Source organism: Lucilia sericata, unplaced genomic scaffold, assembly GCF_015586225.1.
Source record: "Lucilia sericata isolate MDLA Ls3-8-SP2 unplaced genomic scaffold, ASM1558622v1 Contig003935F_arrow, whole genome shotgun sequence".
Classification (NCBI taxonomy): Eukaryota; Metazoa; Arthropoda; class Insecta; order Diptera; family Calliphoridae; genus Lucilia; species Lucilia sericata.
In genome coordinates this window covers 6291-26553 of record NW_023997089.1, presented here as the reverse complement: position 1 = coordinate 26553, position 20263 = coordinate 6291, and the positions used below count along the sequence as shown (strand labels likewise).

Below are 20263 nucleotides of genomic sequence, written 5' to 3'. Positions count from 1 at the left end.
CCCATCATTAACAGACTAATAATTTCCGAAGAATCTTTCAAGTTCGGTTAAACAGTTCTATAAAATTTTGAACGATTAGAATTCTTTAGAAAGTTATTTTTAAATATTCATCAACTATGATTCAGAATAAATGAGTTTTACAGGTTCCCGAAATCAAATCCTAGATATTACAAACTTATAAAAGGTGTGGTCCATGATAACTAACGCTGAATTCTTTATGAGCCAACTTTATATTTAGAAATTAGAAAAAAAAAAAACATAACAATATAGAAGAAAACTCATATTCTACTTACAAATTCTTTTCATCACTCGTCACTGGTTGAGTTTTAAATCTATCCTTATAGAGATCACGTCTTATGACACTGGGTTTTAGAATTTTAACACTACCAGCAGTATTATACGAGCTATTCGGATCATTTTGTAGCGGGGATTCCCACGAGGTGTTAACAGCAGCAGTAGCTGATGCAGATTCACCCGGCGATGATCGTACGCCACTCTGATTGGCAAGGAACTTTAACAGATTTTATACGTTCAGCTACTGATATATTAGAGCCAGCCGTCGAGTTGGTCAATGAAGAAACCAATTCACTGGGCAGAGCTTGTGAGGTAGCGATAGCATTGAGAGCAGCAGCTAATCGATCACAGGTGCTTGATCGTGACGTTCAAGAGAACGTGTACGTCTTTTGAGCAGGAAGGGTGATAACGTTTCACGTTGTTCACCCTCTTGATGTGGACTATTGGTATCGGGTTCTCCTAATGAGCGACGTTTTGAGGGTGAGTCTGTTTTAAGTATAGGCCTAACTTGAGGTTCCTGTGGGCTTTCTTCGCTATCCGAGTAGTAAGGACCAAATTCAATTCCTCCCTACTGGATTTGCGGGGAAGTCTTTAGTATGGGTTTATTTCATGTTCATCCGAATCACCGGAAGATTTTTTCTTCAATATAGGTTTAGGCGGTTTAACCGACTCATCCCCCATGGAAGAATCCAATTTAAGTATCGGTTTTATATCGTACTCTTCATTATTGGGTGTATAGTTGTCATCATTGGGAAACTTGTCACCAGTTTCAACAGCAGCTGAAAGTTCGGCTGCTGCTAAAATCACAGCTTGAGAGATCGATACATGTTTAGGAGCATGATCTGCTCCATCTGAGGGCGTTGATGTGGAGTCTTTTTTCTTGAGTATACTATGAGGTTGTTGAGGTTCTCTACTGGCAGAAGGACAACCATCACTTTTAGAGCTGTCATAACTGCTTTGCTTTAGTATGCCATGATGACCTGCTCCTTGTGCGGAGGAGGAGGATGAACTGCCATTAGCTACTTCTTCGAGCGAATTGCGACGAGCTGATTTGATCAAAATACTACGTTCATCTGGAGAATGAGAGCGTGAATAATAGCGCGATTCATCTAAAGATGAACGTTTTTTTGAGTATACCAGCTCGTTTTTGTTTCGAGGGAGTATCCATGACACTAGACGAAAAAGTGACCGGTGAGGCATTACTTGAAGCTGAACTAGATTCTCCCGCCGAGAGATGATCTTTTTTTCTTAAGTATTGAAACGATATGATTGGGCGTGGCTGTTATGGTGCTTCCTTGGTTTAGAGAGTTGGGAGGACAATCAGTACTTTTACGTCTTAAATGGGTGATGAGAAAGTTTGGCTGGTTCAAAGCAGCAGTTTCTCTCTCTATGCTCTTGCTTTTAGCATACGCAAAGAACGCATCATGCCACCTTTCAAATGTTCGCCTCACCATTGGACATTTCGATATGTTCTAAAGGATCGGGTTCATAGTAAATACATTCTTCCTGCACAAAAGTGGCATGTTTAACAGGTGAGGGTCGGCGTTGTTCTTCTCCCTTATTGCTGGGCAAATTAAGAGATTCTGTTTCATTTTGCCGCTCACGCTCTTGGCTGGCTCTCAAACGATTCATACTCTGGGTTAAATCTGCTATAGCATTTGTAGGATTTGGTGAGCAACTATCACTAACATTTTCCACTATTTTCATAATTTCCTCCAGACCAGTGCGAGTACGTTCATTAAGTTTACGATTTACCTCTGAGGAACGTTCCTTGCGTAATTCACCTATGGCCACAGTATCACTGCGTTTACTATTCTGGAAGGCGGATAAGAAGATTTAGGGGACGGACTATCTTTAATATTTTTTCGGGCTGGCTGTTTGAGCTCTACGACGTTCTGAAGTAGTAGCCAAATCTAAACCTCTTCTGGCCATTTCCATGTGATAAGATAAATCATTGCGTATGGCTGGTTTTGTGGGTGATGGCACACGTGTCTTTTGTGGTGAAATCAAAGCCTTAAGCGAGGCATCATCATTGGGTACCAAAGGACGTGACATGCCCATTTCACGGCGTCTTCTTCTACGCATTGCAGAGTCATCTATAAAGGTAAATAAGTTAATGTTATTATAAGCCATTAAACTTAGAACATGAAATTTATTAAATTTCTTAACAAAAAAACTCATAACATACGTGCATTGTAAATCTCTTTAAAATCACATTGAAAACAAACATATTTTACACAAATCTTTTGGGTTAGTACTACAAACTGTTGATCGTTGATATTTTTCAAAGTGAATGATTGCAAATGTAAATGTTTTAATTTAGTTTTAATATCTAGTTCTTTAATTTCTAAAAAAGCCATTTAGATTTTCAACAATTTAACGTTTAAAGTTCTTCTTTGGACTTGTGTCTTAAGACTAAATTTGTTATTTGGAAATTATGCAGATTTTGCTGGCTGAAGCAAATAAAAAAAGGTGCATGTTGTTGTTTCTTTACAAATTCTTCAATTGCATTTTATGCTTAAGTAATCATGAGCACTCAACCAAAACCGAAATTCATTAAAATTTTAATTTGATTTTGTGAAGTGGAGGAGAGAAGGCATCTCTTATGAAACACCCACTAAATACTTAATGATTGAAGATGTTGTCTATAATAGTTAAAATGTTGATTTGTCATGCTAATTATGTATCAAATTAAAAGTATGGACTACTAATGCAACACAGTTATTTGTAAACGTATGGAGGGTTTAGGAGGGAGTAGTACTTATTGGTAAATTAAAGACGGAGTTTCTGATTGTTTATGAGGTGCTTATCGGAATTCTTTAGGTTTAGGAATATGAAAACGCGTTTTTAGATTATAAGAACAACAACAATTATAAGAACTAAATGTTCTGACATAGAATATCAATAAAAAAAAGAAAGAAGTGATGGTCGCCATACAACCTCAGCAACCTCATAGTATACTCAAACGACTTAACATTAAAACCCTCATGCTGCTGAACATATATCGATCTCTCAAGCTATGATTTTATCAGCAGCTGCGGCTGAAATTGGAGACAAATTTCAATTATAAAGAATACGATGTCACAAAATAAAATAGTTGTATCCAAACTTTGGTCCAAAAATAGTTGCTTACGTCTAGCTTGTAGTCGATATATTCATGATATAACAATACAGGCATGGAAAATTGAAATTTTGGAATAGTACTAACTTATAAGAAAACGAGTATTTTTTAAGTTTTAAAATAATTAGTATTATACTACAGACTAGACTATAAACTGGACTGCAGAATAGACTACATATAGACGAGACTATAGATTAGACTATAGACTGGCCTAGCGACTTAGACTAGACTATAGACTAGACTTTAAACCAGAATATAGACTAAACTACAGTCTAGACTATAGTCTAGACAATAGACTAAACTATAGACTAGACTATAAACCAGACTATAAACTAGACTACAGACTAGACTAAAGACTGCACCATAGACTAGACTATAGACTAGACTATAGACTAGACTATTGACTAGACTATAGATAGACTATAGGCTAACTATAGGCTAACTATAGACTAGACTATAGACTAGACTATAGACTAGACTATAGACTAGGCTAGACTATAGACTAGACTATAGACAAGACTATAGACTAGACTATAGACTAGACTATAGACAAGACTATAGACTAGACTATAGACTAGACTATAGACTAGACAATAGACTAGACTATAGACTAGACTATAGACTAGATTATAGACTAGGCTATAGAATAGACTAGACTATAGACTAGACTATTGACTATACTATAGACTAGACTATAGACTAGACTATAGACTAGACTATAGACTAGACTATAGACTAGATTATTGACTAGGCTATAGAATAGACTATAGACTAGGACTATAGACTAGACTATTGACTATACTATAGACTAGACTATTGACTATACTATAGACTAGACTATAGACTAGACTATAGACTAGACTATAGACTAGACTATAGACTAGACTATAGACTAGACTATAGACTAGACTATAGACTAGACTATAGACTAGACTATAACTAGACTATAGACTAGACTAAAGACTAGACTATAGACTGACTAATAGACTAGACTATAGACTAGACTATAGGACTAGACTATAGACTAGACTATAGACTAGACTATACACTAGACTATAGACTAGACTATACACTAGACTATAGACTAGACTATAGACTAGACTATACACTAGACTATAGACTAGACTACAGATTAGACTATAGACTAGACTATACACTAGACTATACACTAGGACTATAGACTAGACTATACACTAGACTATACACTAGACTATAGACTAGACTATAGACTAGACTATAGACTAGACTATAGACTAGACTATAGACTAGACTATAGACTAGACTAGACTATAGACTAGACTATAGACTAGACTATAGACTAGACTATAGACTAGACTATAGACTAGACTATAGACAAGACTATAGACTAGACTATAGACTAGACTATAGACTAGACTAGATAAAAGACTAGACTATAGACTAGATTAATAATAACTAGACTAATAATAATAATATTATAATATTCTCCAGAATGTGGACTACTATGTGGACTATATATAAGTTTGAAATTACCCAAAATATCGTAGGGGGTACCATTCCTGTTACTATACTGCATTAGAAACTAGTTCTCTAATCTACTTCTAAAAGGCAAAATAAATAAATATGAATTCGCCTCAAAAGCTTTTGAAGATCAACATTTATACCATTGAAAGATATACATATAAAAACTTGTTAATTTATAACTCGAAGTCATCTGATCAGATAGACCTCTATTCCAACAATTTAGAGTGATCTGCAAGCAGATCGAAAAAGAAGCTCAGATAATGCCGAAAGTTGAACGTTATCATTCAGCTGTTTCTTCAATTTCGCCTAAAACAGTAAATATAATGGATCTAAATCTGATCAGAAACAACTTTATTTGCAACAAACTTCAACAAATTTAGAGTGATTTGTACGACGAAAATGTTATTGGAAATTAAATGTTATACTGCAGCGATAATTTCAACTTCTGTCGGCAAGCGGATAACTTTTAAAAGTGTCGAAGACATAGCAATATTAACATAGGTTGGTAACTTTTCGTTTCTTAAAAAGAGAACGATGTCATAAAAGCTGTACCAGTGACGAATTTTAACTAGCATAAAATCGAATCGAACTGATTACTCCAGAAAAACATTTGGTCAAATCGGAATCAAATTTAAATGCTTAATATAATTTCAATAGCCGATATAATAATATTAAAAGTATTTTTTGCGACAGCTCCTTTTCCATTATGTTGTATCCTTTGTATTAACAATACTTTACCCAGTTTGTGAAAAATTATTTAGGAAAAAAAAAATAGATTTCTCTTTATAACTCCCATCATCAACTTACCACCATCTGGTGTTGCCTCTTCATTTTGCGAACGATTTAAATTCGATTTACGTTTCGAAGACTTATCACGATCTCATTACGTCTAGGTGATCTATTACACTAATGGCGGTTAAATAAATAAAAAAAAGTTATTAATAAAAATTTCATAATAAGGAAAAATCAATAACTTACAGTTCTACTTTTGTGTACAGGACTCAATTCCAAAAGTTTTTCATATTTTGACCGCCATTACTTAGCGATGATTTCGATTTATCCGAATCGGTATACATGGTAGAACAACGTGGTCTAGTGGCCGTACTACCCTCGTCTTCCGGTCCCAAAGGACTTACAGGTAAATCATTAATTTCCATAAAATCAGCATCAATATCATCTTCATTGTGTGTGGGTGATGATTTTTGGTTACTTGCCGATTTTGTTTTCACTTTAGGCGAAGCGGTAATTTTTACCGTACATTCTGTGCTGCTACTTTGTGATTTCAGTTTGGGTGATTTAGGTGAATTGGCATTCGAGCGTAAGCTATTCGAACGTGAGGCTGTGCAGTGGGTTTCACTAAGATTCTGTTTCATTGACACCGATACAGAGGGTATCAGTTTCTTGTTGCCACGATGTGTGGGTGAACTATTAGCCGAGGACATTTTGTGATGTTCTGCTTCTGAGCCACTGGTTAGTTTTTGATTATCCGATGAGCAGCTGGAGGGTGAAGCACGTGAGTGATGTTGTTGTGGTTTAGGTGATGTTGGGGAGGTAAAACGTTGCTGCTGTTGCAATTGTTTCTCTTCGTCCTTTTTCTTGTCTAAAAAGGTGGGAAAAGTAGAATAGAAAAAAAAAAACAAATGGAGGGAATTAGTTACACATTTGGAGGTTAGTTTTTCTAAGGATTTATTAGGTGTTGTTTTTCCAAACAGAGTTTTAGTAAACAAAGTTAAAAGGAGAGAAAGATAGAGAAAGCATAAAGGACAGGAAAGGATTGAAAGCAAAAGTATAACGATTGATAAGAACATTAAGACAATAGTTAGAGGAAAACATTGTTAAGGACTATTATTTGACATAAAATTAAAAATGTATTTAACGCTATTTTTTAGTAAAATATTAATTTATTATAAATTTAATAAATTAATGTTTTAATTAGGCTATTTTTGTTAATTTCCTACTTTATACAAACCATATAGACTAAAAAAAACCTTAGATATGCAAGTTATTATAGTCGAATATAATTGACCGGTTAATTTCGTTTCATAACCTTAAAATTTCCTAAATTATTTTCATTATCTCTATTTTGTGGTCCTCGTGAGAATCAACTCATAGGAATTTTTTAAAATCTTCTTGCTTTTAATCATAATTTGATCTGAATATCGCTTGAGTTTCATAAAATAAGATTTTCAGATCGTCCTCTAAAACTAATTTAGATGATCATAATGATTCTATGGAGCTCAAAAGAATCAATAAAACAGTTCAGAATATGAAAGGGGTTTCAAACTCGATGTCTGAGGCTGTGCTCTTCTGCCATGTATATTATATATTACATGAAAGGGTCAGGCAGGTATAGCATTAAAATGAGGAAAATTAAGAGGGTATTTGTCGATCTAGTTTTAGAACGATCAGTATTCGATAGACTGAGTATACTTTGGTCCTATTATCAGGAACTTCTGTATCCATGTGCCGATTTCTTAATTGAGCTTACAACTTGAAGAGAGGATTTTTGAAGGGAAATCCTTTCCAAACATATACTTAAGTTCTGGAGTTTGAGTCATTCTGTTCTTAATTCATTTCTAGATTTATTGAGTAATCAGAGCTTAAAAGAATGAATTCTATTTAGAATAAATTCGTAGCTATTTTTCATTCTTCTTTAAAAACATTCTCTGTAAATGGTTTCAAAGGGTAAATGCTATTCAGAATCAAATCTCAGGAATACGTTTAAAGAACTGGACGATTTGTTATATTTTAATACATATTATGTCGCGCCAACAACTGTCAACGGGTATAGGAATAGGCGCCATGGATTTGTACGAATTTGTGGTCCCATGAATAGAACGGTGCAACGTGCCATCGAGCATACGATACTTTCAAGTCGGCAAATAGCCTCCTTGAGCATACACCCTTGGTCTATGCTAACATTGTTGGAAGCAAAGTAAGGTCCTATAAATAAGCTTTGGAGCAATCAACTTTTTGTCAAAGTCGACTATTTATTTTAATATGTATCGTGCATGAAAAAGGTGATCGCTTTAGGATTTGAAAATCGGAAAATTTTTTGGGACCAGTTCGGCGCTATGAATTTGTGCGATATGTGGTCCCATCAACAAAACGGTGCAACATACAGCATACTATACTTTCTAGTTCGGCGAATGACCAGCTGGACCATAGACCCTTGGTCTATGTTAATAATGTTGAATGCGTCAGCCATAATGTAGGGTCCTATAAATCAAATATGTGGTCCCATCAACAAAACGGTGCAACATGCCATACAGCATACTATACTTTCTAGTTCGGCGAATGACCAGCTGGACCATAGACCCATAATGTAGGGTCCTATAAATCAACTATTGAACCATCAACTTTTTGTTGAAAAATGTCGAAAATTTTGTTTAATATATAGTCGGTTAATCGACCATATTGAATGAAAAAAGTCGAAAACTCAACTTTTTAATCAAATATCGTCAACGGTGATCGCTAAAGGAATTCAATATCGGAAATTTTTTTTGGGATCAGTTCGGCGCCATGAATTTGTGCGTTATATGGTTCCATTAAGAGAACGGAGCAACATGGCACGATACCTTTACGGTTTGCGAATTGCCGGCTGGATCATAGACGCTTGGTCCATTATGTAGGGTCCTATGTAGTCGGTTATTCGACCATCTTGAATGAAAAAGGTCGGAAAGTCAACTTTTTATATAAAAGTCGAAAAAAGTTCAAAAGTCGATGTTAAATGATGTTCAAAATATTGACAATTTAAAAATTTATAAAAGTCGATTTTTCGTAAATTGAAAAAAGTCGGAAAGTTGACTTTACACAAATTGCAAAAATCGGAAAGTCGACTTTACTCAAATTGAAAACGTCGACTTTTTGTTTCAACTATTAAACACTGAAACGAACAAGAAATTACAGGTATTTCCGACGATTTGTTTGCAAAAGTTATGGAAAATCGGATTGGTCCACGGTGAACATTTAGACAATGTCGTATTACATCAATTGATTATATTACCTTTAATTTTAAATAAAAAGTGATATCCATAATTAAACCGAGTCTTTTAAATTGAGTTGCTGTATTGAAAAATAAAGCGATCTAAAACAGATCCAGTAACAGAGAAAAATATATTAATTCCGGGTTTAAAAGATCGAATGCAATTTTTCGTATAACGATCGATAGATTCAAAACTGTGATTTTTTTGAAAAATATCTATAATTTATTAAAATAATGTTAATGTTGACCTAAAAAGTATAAAAACAATTCAACGCGCAAACTACTCTTTCCACACTTTTAAAAATTAAAAAAAATTCCGCATTTTTTAACTAAAAATTAAAATATTAGTTGTTATTGTATGCCATACACTTTTTTTAGAATATTTTTTTTGGTTAAACAGTTACATAAATTAGTCAGGTTAAAGTTAACCAAAATAAGTCGAACCAAATATAAAATCCAATAATTAGTAGAATATTTTTTAATAAACAATTAAAATGTGATTTGTCAAAACCAACAAACTACACTGTACAAAATCAGTTATATATGCGGAATACAAAAAAAAAAAACCAACTAAATTAAATTAGGAGGGGAGTGGGAGGTGGGTTAAACAAATTTCATACTGCAAATTATTAAATCCCTTCTTTTTCCAAAAAAAAAAAAAAAAAAAAAAAATAAACCAAAATTATTTTCAGTGTATGTGTTTTAAGGAGGAAGGACAGACTTGACTCACCCAGTGCGGCGGCACGTAAACGTGTGGTTTTCGTGGTACGCACTAAATGCACTGACGAGGAACACGTTGAAGAAGAATTTGGCGATAAAGGTGAAAGTGTCAGACCCAGTATAGGGCTGGCCGGTGATAATTTCACAAAGTGTTGCTGCTGAGACACTGGCCCTGAAGTCACCAATTGCTGTGAGGGTGATGACAATGACGATGAAGTGTTTGAATATAATGGTGCATTTGTGGTGATTATAAGCGGTGATAGAGGACATTTGCGAAATTTTGATGATGGTGATAGAATTGCAGTTGTAGTAGGAATTGGAGAAGAACAATTTGTAGTAGTAGTAGAATTTGCATTTTGTTTACGTTGCTTAAGAACTGATGAAGCAGTGGGCGTGGCATAGTTATTATTACAATTATGATGATTATTTGTGTTATTAATAAGATTTAAATTGTTATTAAAATTATTTGAATTGATAAAATTGTGTTTATTGGAAATTTTCAATTGTTGCAAAGAAGAAGCACATGTTTGTTGTTGATGCACATGATGATTATGATGATGATGTTCCATTAATTTGTGTTGTAAGGCAGACATTGCAGTTGGACAGGCAGAGGAAGAAGCTAAAGATTATTTTGATTTAATTTGAAAAAACAAAATGGTTTTAAATAATTGTCAAAACTCAAAACCACAACAAAAATAAAGAAAATTCTTTAAATCCTGCTTAAAGCTTTTAAATTTTCACAATGTTTATAAAATGGTATGTATTCATCAAATAAATTTTGATTTTCTATAAAAGAAATCGAAAAATAACTATTATTTTTCTAAGTGTATTTTTTTTTGGCATATTTCTACTAGTTAAACAAAACAAGAAAAAATATATAGAAAATTTATTCTAGCTTCAAGCTGTCAAATATTTCATTTTAATTATAATGATGATGATGATGTTGATGATCTCAAACCTCAATGAAAAAAATAAAGCAAAAAAACAACCCAAAATCATTACAAACATTCATAACATAATATCTACAATTTGATAAATGATTTTTTGTTTATATACATATGTATAAAAAGGTTAAAAGAAATATCTGTTTATATTTCAAACGATTTTCTGTCAATATATTAACAAGTGCGTAGCAGCAGCATTTAAATGTTAACAATTGAGTTTGAGTATAAAATTGATAATAAATAAAATGAAGAGATAATGCTACAAAATTATATCTGTCAATATCTTTAAAATACAGAAAAAAACATCAATTTCCTTTAACATCTTCAATCAATTCGTTTGAATAATATCAATAATAATGGGAAGTTTCTGTTTCAAGGGTCGATGTTTAAAATTATATATTTGAAATTGTTGCTTTTTTTAGAGGGAGTTTTTGTTTTTATTAAGTATGTAAAGTGGCCACTCAGGAAACAAATAAATAAATGGCCTCCCATTGTGTGTAGACTACATGAGTTCAGTTTTATCGGTAGATTTAAAACATAAAATAATAGAAATTAATTTTTTTAGGAGATATTCAGAGGTTCAAAACATTTTAGTTAAACAGACCCTTGAATTGAGAGAATTTCGAAATATTTTGGAGTGTATCTAGAATTTTTCAAATACCTATAAAAAGGAATACATTGAAAATAAATAAAATTTTAAATATTTAAGTTCGAAATATTCGAAAATTTTATAAAAAACAGAATTTTAAAATATATTTAAAAATGAAGAAATCTTTTCGAAATTCGAACAATCAAAAATTTTATAAAAACAAAAGGAATTTTTCGAGCATTTTCTGAAGAGAATTTTTGAAAAATTTTCCACAAAAATTTTAAATTTTCGAAAATTTTCTAAGAAAAGTAGAATTTTAAAAAATACATTTTTAAAAAATTTTCTAAAGAACAAACTTCTTCAACAATTTTCTAAACAGACTTTTTCGAAATTTTTCTAATAAAAAGATAGTTTTCAGATTTTTTCTAATTTAAAAGAGAGGATTTTCAACATTTTTCTAAAAAGAGAATTTTTCCAAAATTTAAAAAAAAACAATTTTTTGAAGAGTTTCTCTAGAAATAGAATTTTTCTAAAAGTTTCTATTGAAAGAGAATTTTTCGCAAAAGTTTCTATTCAAAGAGAATTTTTTGAAAAGTTTTTATAGAAAGAGCATTTTTCGAAAATTTTCTATAGAAAGAGAATTTTTCGAAAGTTGCTATAGAAAGAGAATTTTTCGAAAATTTGCTATAGAAAGAGAATTTCACGAAAATTTTCTAAAAGAAGACAGTTTTTCGAAAAATTTTTATACAAAGAGAATTTTTGGAAAATTTTCAATAAAAAATAATTTTTTGAAAATTTTCTATAGAAAGATAAAATTTTCTATAGAAATAGAATTTTTCCAAAATTTTCTAAAAGAAGACAATTTTTCGAAAATTTTTTATACAAAGAAAATTTTTGGAAAATTTTCAATAAAAAAAAATTTTCGAAATTTTCTGTACAAAGACAATTTTTCGAAAATTTTAAATAGAAAAACAATTTTTCGAACAATTTCTATAGAAAGAGAATTTTTCGAAAAGTTTATATAGAAAGACAATTTTCGAAAATTTTCTAAAAGACTATTTTTAAAAATTTTCTAAAAGATATGACAAAGATAATTTTTCGAAAATTTTCTATAGAAAGAGAATTTTACGAAAAGTTTCTATAGAAAGAGAATTTTTTGAAAATTTTCTAAAAGAAGATAATTTTTCGAAAATATTTTATACAAAGAGAACTTTTGAAAAATTTTCAATAAAAAAATTGTTTTTGATTTTTTCGAAAATTTTCTATTGAAATTGAATTTTTTGAAAATTTCTTTTAAAAAGAGAATTTTTCGAAAATTTTCTATAGAAAGAGAATTTTTCGAAAATTTCCTTTAGAAAGAGAATTTTTCAAAAATTTTCTATAGAAAGAGAATTTTTCGAAAATGTTCTAAAAGAAGACAATTTTTCGAAAATTTTCTAAAAAAAGAGAATTTTTCGAAAATTTTCTAAAAAATAGAGTATGTATTTCGAAATTTAAAAAAAAAATAAAATTTTTTGAAAATTTTCTAAAAAAAAGGAATTTTTGGAAAGTTTTCTAAAAAAAGAATAAAAAAGTTTTTTCTAAAACTATTTAATAAAAGAGAATTTTAAGAAAATTTCCTAAAAAAATATTAAAAAAAAAATTTTAAAATAAAAGAAAATTTAAACAGATATCGGCAAACTCCTTCGCGAGCTATGTATGTTACCCTCACATGTACTCTCTCTCTGTCTACCTATGGCAAAATAATGGAAAAGATTCTTGATAGGTTAAGGCCTATCTGCAAATCCTTGATACACTGAAGATGGTGGTATATATGCTCTAAATTTCTGCCTTTATAACATATTGGTAATTCTGAAGCAGCAGGCAGAGTACATCAGATTGAATTATTGCGTTATTTAGAACAAGTTTTGATTATTGAACCGTTAATAATGTCTGAGAACTTGCTGGACTATATTTGAGGGCATGTTTTTTTCAAAATATAATTTATTTTATACAAGATGCCATTAGCTTTTTCTCTTAGTGCTTTCAATTCTATAAGATCTTTTCAAAAATAAAAGTTAGACATCGGCCTTAATATCTTATCAGGCAATTATAAAGATGCAAAAACTTTTTTACTCATATTATGGGGCAACATATGGTTTATATAGCATAATCAATCGCGTTTTAATATAACTTTCCAGATCATGAAGATTTTAGAATTGGATTTGATTTATCAACAAAATATTCTGGATTTTTTATATTTTCTGGCCACAGTTATTATTATTTTTAGAAATCAAAGTTTCCAAGACTATAAGTCGATATTTCCACTATATCATGTCTTGGCAAACAATTTATTAATAAAGAATAGAAATTAGCAAAACAATTAATTAATGTAAAAAATATTATAAATCCGTTAATAACAATCAAGTTTTCCCCCCTTGATATTGATATGTATTTAAATACCTGTTTTAAATATTTAGATTTGGAATCAAAGATATCAAAAACCCCACTAAAAGTTTAACATTAAAACTCCAACTATTTGTTGATAACAACAGTTATGTCATTTTAATTTAAATATTTTGGTTTGATTTGTTTTCTCAAACCTTACTACACGGAAACCTAACTGCTGAACCAGTTTTAGTTGGATATAAAAAAGTTAAAACTTTTTTTCAATTTAGGATTTAAAACAGATTTAAACGTGTAAATATATAATTATTGCAAAACAAATAATACAAAAAGACAAAGTAAACAAACTATTTAATAATAAACTAAAGGTATTATTAAATCTTAAAAAAATAACAACTTTTTAAAGACGTTTAATTTTTATTTCATTTTTTTTTCGAGAGAAAAGAAAAAAAAACAAATAAACAATTTTATTGTTTGTTAAATAAAATACACAGAAAAAATTAAGGGACAGACGGATAGACAGCTATAAACAGATAGACAGTGAAGTGTTTTAATCAAAACGCGGTTTTGTTTTTCTTGAGTTTCTGTTTGTTTTTGAAATGATCATCATTTCAAGACGTACATATGTATGTAAAGTATCTATTGATTTATTTATTTAAGTTTTTTTAACGTTGTTAAATTTGCATAAATGACACATTACTTAGTTGGTTAAATTTGTTGGTTGTATTTTGTGGTTGCAGTAGTAGTTGCCGCATCCATCCAACCAACCAACATTTGACAGATAAACATTATATAGGCAGACAAACGTCAAGACAAACAGATAGACAGACAGACATCAAATAGGGTTAATAAAATATTCAAAACACTTGACTGACAGCCAGACATAGGGACAGACAGTTATAAACAAAAAAATAGGGAAGAAATCGAGCTTGATTTGTGATTATGTATTATTACATTAGTGTAGTGTATCTATCCATCATTATGGCTCAAACGAGCGAATATTCATTCCATAAGAGAAGAATGAAGGAATCAATGAATGAGAAATTAGTTGGAAGACATAAAAATGTCATATTTTGTAAGAAATTTATTAGTATATATTTTTATTTTTTATTGTTATTAAATACCTCATGCAACAACTGCAGTAAAAAAAAAAAAAACAAGAGAAAAAAACAGCAAGAGGGAAGAAAACCAAGAAGGGAGGACAGAAGGGAGGCAGAAAAAGGGAGGGAGAAGGAAAAAGGGGGGAAAAGGGGGGGGGCCGAAGAGAACGGGGGAAAGAGGAGAGGGAAGAGGGGGAAAGGGACAGGAAGGGAACAGGGGAGGGGGGGGGGGGGAGGCAGGGCAAAGCAGAGACAGACGACAGACAGACAGACAGACAGACAGACAGAGACAGACGACAGACAGACAGACAGACAGACAGAGACAGACAGACAGGACAGACAGACAGACAGACAGACAGACAGACAGACAGACAGGACAGACAGACAGACAGACAGACAGACAGACAGACAAGGACAGACAGACAGACAGACAGACAGACAGACGACAGACAGACAGACAGACAGACAGACAGACAGACAGACATACAGACAGACAGACAGACAGACAGACAGACAGACAGACAACAGACAGACAGACAGACAGACAGACAGACAGACAGACAGACAGACAGACAGACAGACAGACAGACAGACAGACAGACAGGCAGACAGACAGACAGACAGACAGACAGACAGACAGACAGACAGACAGACATACAGACAGACATACAGACAGACAGACAGACAGACAGACAGACAGACAGACAGACAGACAGAGACATACAGACAGACAGACAGACAGACAGACAGACAGACAGACAGACAGACATACAGAGAGACAGACAGACAGACATACAGACAGACATACATACATACATACAGAAAGACAGACAGACATACATACATACATACATACAGACATACAGACATACAGACAGACATAGACATACATACAGACATACATACATACATACAGACATACATACATACAACACATACATACATACATACATACATACATACATACATACATACATACACTACAACATACATACATATTTATGAAATTTTGTAATCGTGAATTATTGTAAAAATATGCATTTTTTGAGGCGCTTAAATGTTTTCAAAGAGGGAACTCGATATAAACAAATCATAAGGGAGGGAGTAAGCGCCATTTATAGAGAATTTGAAATAAATAGTACAAAATTTTCCCAAGTGAGAAGTTCGTAGCCACATTCAGTTCTAGTTCAGTTCAATTGTAGTTCAGTTGTAGCTCAGTTGTAGTTAAGTTGTAGTTCAGTTCTAGCTTAGCTCTAGTACAGTTCAAGTTCTCTTCGAGTTTAGTTATAATTCAGTTCTAGTTCAGTTCTAGTGCAATTCTAGTTCAGTTCTAGTTAAGTTCTAGTTCAGTTCCAGTTCAGTTCTAGTTCAGTTCTAGTTCAGTTCTAGTTCAGTTCTAGTTCAGTTCTAGTTCAGTTCTAGTTCAGTTCTAGTTCAGTTCTAGTTCAGTTCTAGTTCAGTTCTAGTTCAGTTCTAGTTCAGTTCTAGTTCAGTTCTAGTTCAGTTCTAGTTCAGTTCTAGTTCAGTTCTAGTTCAGTTCTAGTTCAGTTCTAGTTCAGTTCTAGTTCAGTTCTAGTTCAGTTCTAGTTCAGTCTAGTTCAGTTCTAGTTCAGTTCTAGTTCAGTTCTAGTTCAGTTCTAGTTCAGTTCTAGTTCAGTTCTAGTTCAGTTCTAGTTCAGTTCTAGTTCAGTTCTAGTTCAGTTCTAGTTCAGTTCTAGTTCAGTTCTAGTTCAGTTCTAGTTCAGTTCTAGTTCAGTTCTAGTTCAGTTCTAGTTCAGTTCTAGTTCAGTTCTAGTTCAGTTTAGTTCAGTTCTAGTTCAGTTCTAGTTCAGTTCTAGTTCAGTTCTAGTTCAGTTCTAGTTCAGTTCTAGTTCAGTTCTAGTTCAGTTCTAGTTCAGTTCTAGTTCAGTTCTAGTTCAGTTCTAGTTCAGTTCTAGTTCAGTTCTAGTTCAGTTCTAGTTCAGTTCTAGTTCAGTTCTAGTTCAGTTCTAGTTCAGTTCTAGTTCAGTTCTAGTTCAGTTCTAGTTCAGTTCTAGTTCAGTTCTAGTTCAGTTCTAGTTCAGTTCTAGTTCAGTTCTAGTTCAGTTCTAGTTCAGTTCTAGTTCAGTTCTAGTTCAGTTCTAGTTCAGTTCTAGTTCAGTTCTAGTTCAGTTCTAGTTCAGTTCTAGTTCAGTTCTAGTTCAGTTAGTTCAGTTCTAGTTCAGTTCTAGTTCAGTTCTAGTTCAGTTCTAGTTCAGTTCTAGTTCAGTTCTAGTTCAGTTCTAGTTCAGTTCTAGTTCAGTTCTAGTTCAGTTCTAGTTCAGTTCTAGTTCAGTTTCGTCGTTCATTTCAGTATTTCAGTTCTAGTTCAGTTCTAGTTCAGTTCTAGTTCAGTTCTAGTCAGTTCTAGTTCAGTTCTAGTTCAGTTCTAGTTCAGTTCTAGTTCAGTTCTAGTTTCAGTTCTAGTTCAGTTCTAGTTCGTTCTAGTTCAGGTCTAAGTTCATTCAAGTTCAGTTCTAGTTTTCAGTTCTAGTTCAGTTCTAGTTCAGTTCTAGTTCAGTTCTAGTTCAGTTCTAGTTCCGTTCTAGTTCAGTTCTATTCAGTTCTAGTTCAGTTCTAGTTCAGTTCTAGTTCAGTTCTAGTTCTAGTTCAGTTCTAGTTCAGTTCTAGTTCTAGTTCAGTTCTAGTTCAGTTCTAGTTCAGTTCTAGTTCAGTTCTAGTTCAGTTCTAGTTCAGTTCTAGTTCAGTTCTAGTTCAGGTTCTAGTTAAGTTTTAGTTCAGTTCTAGTTCAGTTCTAGTTCAATTCTAGTTCAGTTCTAGTTCAGTTCTAGTTCAGTTCTAGTTAGTTCTAGTCTAGTTCTTGTTTAGTCTAGTCTAGTTCCAGTTTAGTTCTAGTTTAGTTCTAGTTCAATTGTAGTTCAGTTGTAGTTAAGTTCTAGTTCAGTTCTAGTTAAGTTTAGTTTAGTTCTAGTTTAGTTCTAGTTCAGTTCTAGTTCAGTTGTAGTTCAGTTCTTGTAGTTAGTTAGTTCTAGTTCAGTTTAGTTCAGTTCTTGTTCAGTTCTAGTTCAGTTCTAGTTCAGTTCTAGTTCAGTTCTAGTTCTAGTTCAGTTCTAGTTCAGTTCTAGTTCAGTTCTAGTTCAGTTCTAGTTCAGTTCTAGTTCAGTTCTAGTTCAGTTCAGTTCTAGTTCAGTTCTAGTTCAGTTCTAGTTCAGTTCTAGTTCAGTTCTAGTTCAGTTCTAGTTCAGTTCTAGTTCAGTTCTAGTTCAGTTCTAGTTCAGTTCTAGTTCAGTTCTAGTTCAGTTCTAGTTCAGTTCTAGTTCAGTTCTAGTTCAGTTCTAGTTCAGTTCTAGTTCAGTTCTAGTTCAGTTCTAGTTCAGTTCTAGTTCAGTTCTAGTTCAGTTCTAGTTCAGTTCTAGTTCAGTTCTAGTTAGTTCTAGTTCAGTTCTAGTTCATTCTAGTTCAGTTCTAGTTTCAGTTCTAGTTCAGTTCTAGTTCAGTTCTAGTTCAGTTCTAGTTCAGTTCTAGTTCAGTTCTAGTTCTAGTTCAGTTCTATTCAGTTCTAGTTCAGTTCTAGTTCAGTTCTAGTTCAGTTCTAGTTCAGTTCTAGTTCAGTTCTAGTTCAGTTCTAGTTCAGTTCTTTTTTAAGCAAAATAATTATTTTTATACTTTTTGTAAAAAAATAAAAAGTACGAAATCCCGGAAACCTACTATTTCAGAACAATTCCAATCTTGACCCACCAATCTTAAATTGAACTAAATAAAGCTATTGGTGTTCTTACAAAAAGTTCACTGACTTTTCTATATTTGAACTTAACGTTATTTGATTTGAAAAGAATAAACAAAATATAAAAAATGGCCCCAAAAATCACATAAAAATGTAAAATGAAAATATTCCATTCTAAAAAAAACTATGAATAAATATTTGAAAAAATTTTTAAATATTTACACTGATAAAAAATGAACATTTTTTAATTTAAATTGAAATTAAAATTGACGAATCGAATAAAGTCAACAGAAAAACAATAAAAGAAACAATTTCACATGAAAATCACAAGAAGAAATGAACAAAAAAACAACCGATAAGAATGTCCGACAAAATCTGAATAAATGAGAAAAAATATACAACTACAAAAACATGCCACAATAATTAATAAAAAAAACAACAACAAACGAATTGAAATATGAAAAAAACAAAACAAATAAAGAGTTGTAATCATTTGTGAAAAATAAATAGAAAACTAAATAAAATTAAAGAACAGCAACAACAACAACAAATAGTAAACAAATAAGAAAACAAAAAATTAAATAAACGTGCATTTATCAGCAGCAACAAAAACAACAACAACAACAAATATAACATAATAATAATTGTTGTTGTTTGATATTGAAATTACAACAAACACTTAACAATTTACCTGCAGTACTTGAACATTTAGAGTCGGGAGCAGCAGCTGCAACTGCTGCTGCTGGTGTGGCTGCAATAGTTGATGATGGCGTTGTTGATGTTGTGTCGCTGGTTAGTGGAATATTTATTTTTAATTCTTTTGAATTGGTTGTTGTCGTTTGCAGTTGTCTTTGATTTTTTTACCCGAGTTATTGGTCATTTCTTCTTCTTGTTCTTGTTGCTGCCTCCTTATCTTCACCGTTCGTTTTAATCGTAGACCGTTGGTTTCAACTGTTCTTATTTCAGAGTTCAAATCTTGTTGTTGTTGTTGCTGCGTTATTGCATTTAGGGCTGTGCTGGATGGGTGATGATTTGAGTCATTTGTTTGTAGTTGTTGTTGTACACGTTGTGAACGAGTTATATATCTGAAAGTAAGAAGATAAATTGTCTATTAGAAGTATTTTATGACAAATTATAGTTAGTAATCTGGTTAAAAGAACTTTTATTTTGTTAACACGAATTTCTTAAAACCGTAGAAATTTGTTGAGGAAAGTATTAATTGAACAACTACAAAAACCTAATTTTAACCTATATTTCTCTTCATACAAGGGTCTTAGATCCCCCACAGTTTTAAAGTTTTCGGTTAAGGTTGCAGTTTCCGAGTTTATCGATTACGAACAAATCGTATCTTTATTTATATAGATATGACCTATGTATAAGTCGAATTCCAGCAAATGTATAAATATGTAATCTGCCGGACGTTATCCAAACTTTGCTGAAATACTCTCAGGATATATAGATAGAGAGATAGATAGATAGATAGATAGATAGATAGATAGATAGATAGATCGATAGATAGATAGATCGATAGATAGATAGATAGATAGATAGATAGATAGATAGATAGATAGATAGATAGATAGATAGATAGATAGATAGATAGATAGATAGATCGATAGATAATAGATAGATAGATAGAGATAGATAGATAGATAGATAGATAGATAGATAGATAGATAGATAGATAGATAGATAGATAGATAGATAGATAGATAGATAGATAGATAGATAGATAGATAGATAGATAGATAGATAGATAGATAGATCGATAGATAGATAGATAGTAGAGATAGATAGATAGATAGATAGATAGATCGATAGATAGATAGATAGATAGATAGATAGATAGATAGATAGATAGATAGATAGATAGATAGATAGATAGATAGATAGATAGATAGATAGATAGATAGATAGAT

General features: G+C 32.0%; 1 pseudogene; it reads right to left on the bottom strand.

The window, feature by feature from the left end:
• Positions 1-293: 293 nt before the first annotated feature.
• Positions 294-19429, bottom strand: LOC119615048 (annotated as a pseudogene).
• Between the last annotated feature and the right edge of the window lie 834 nt (positions 19430-20263).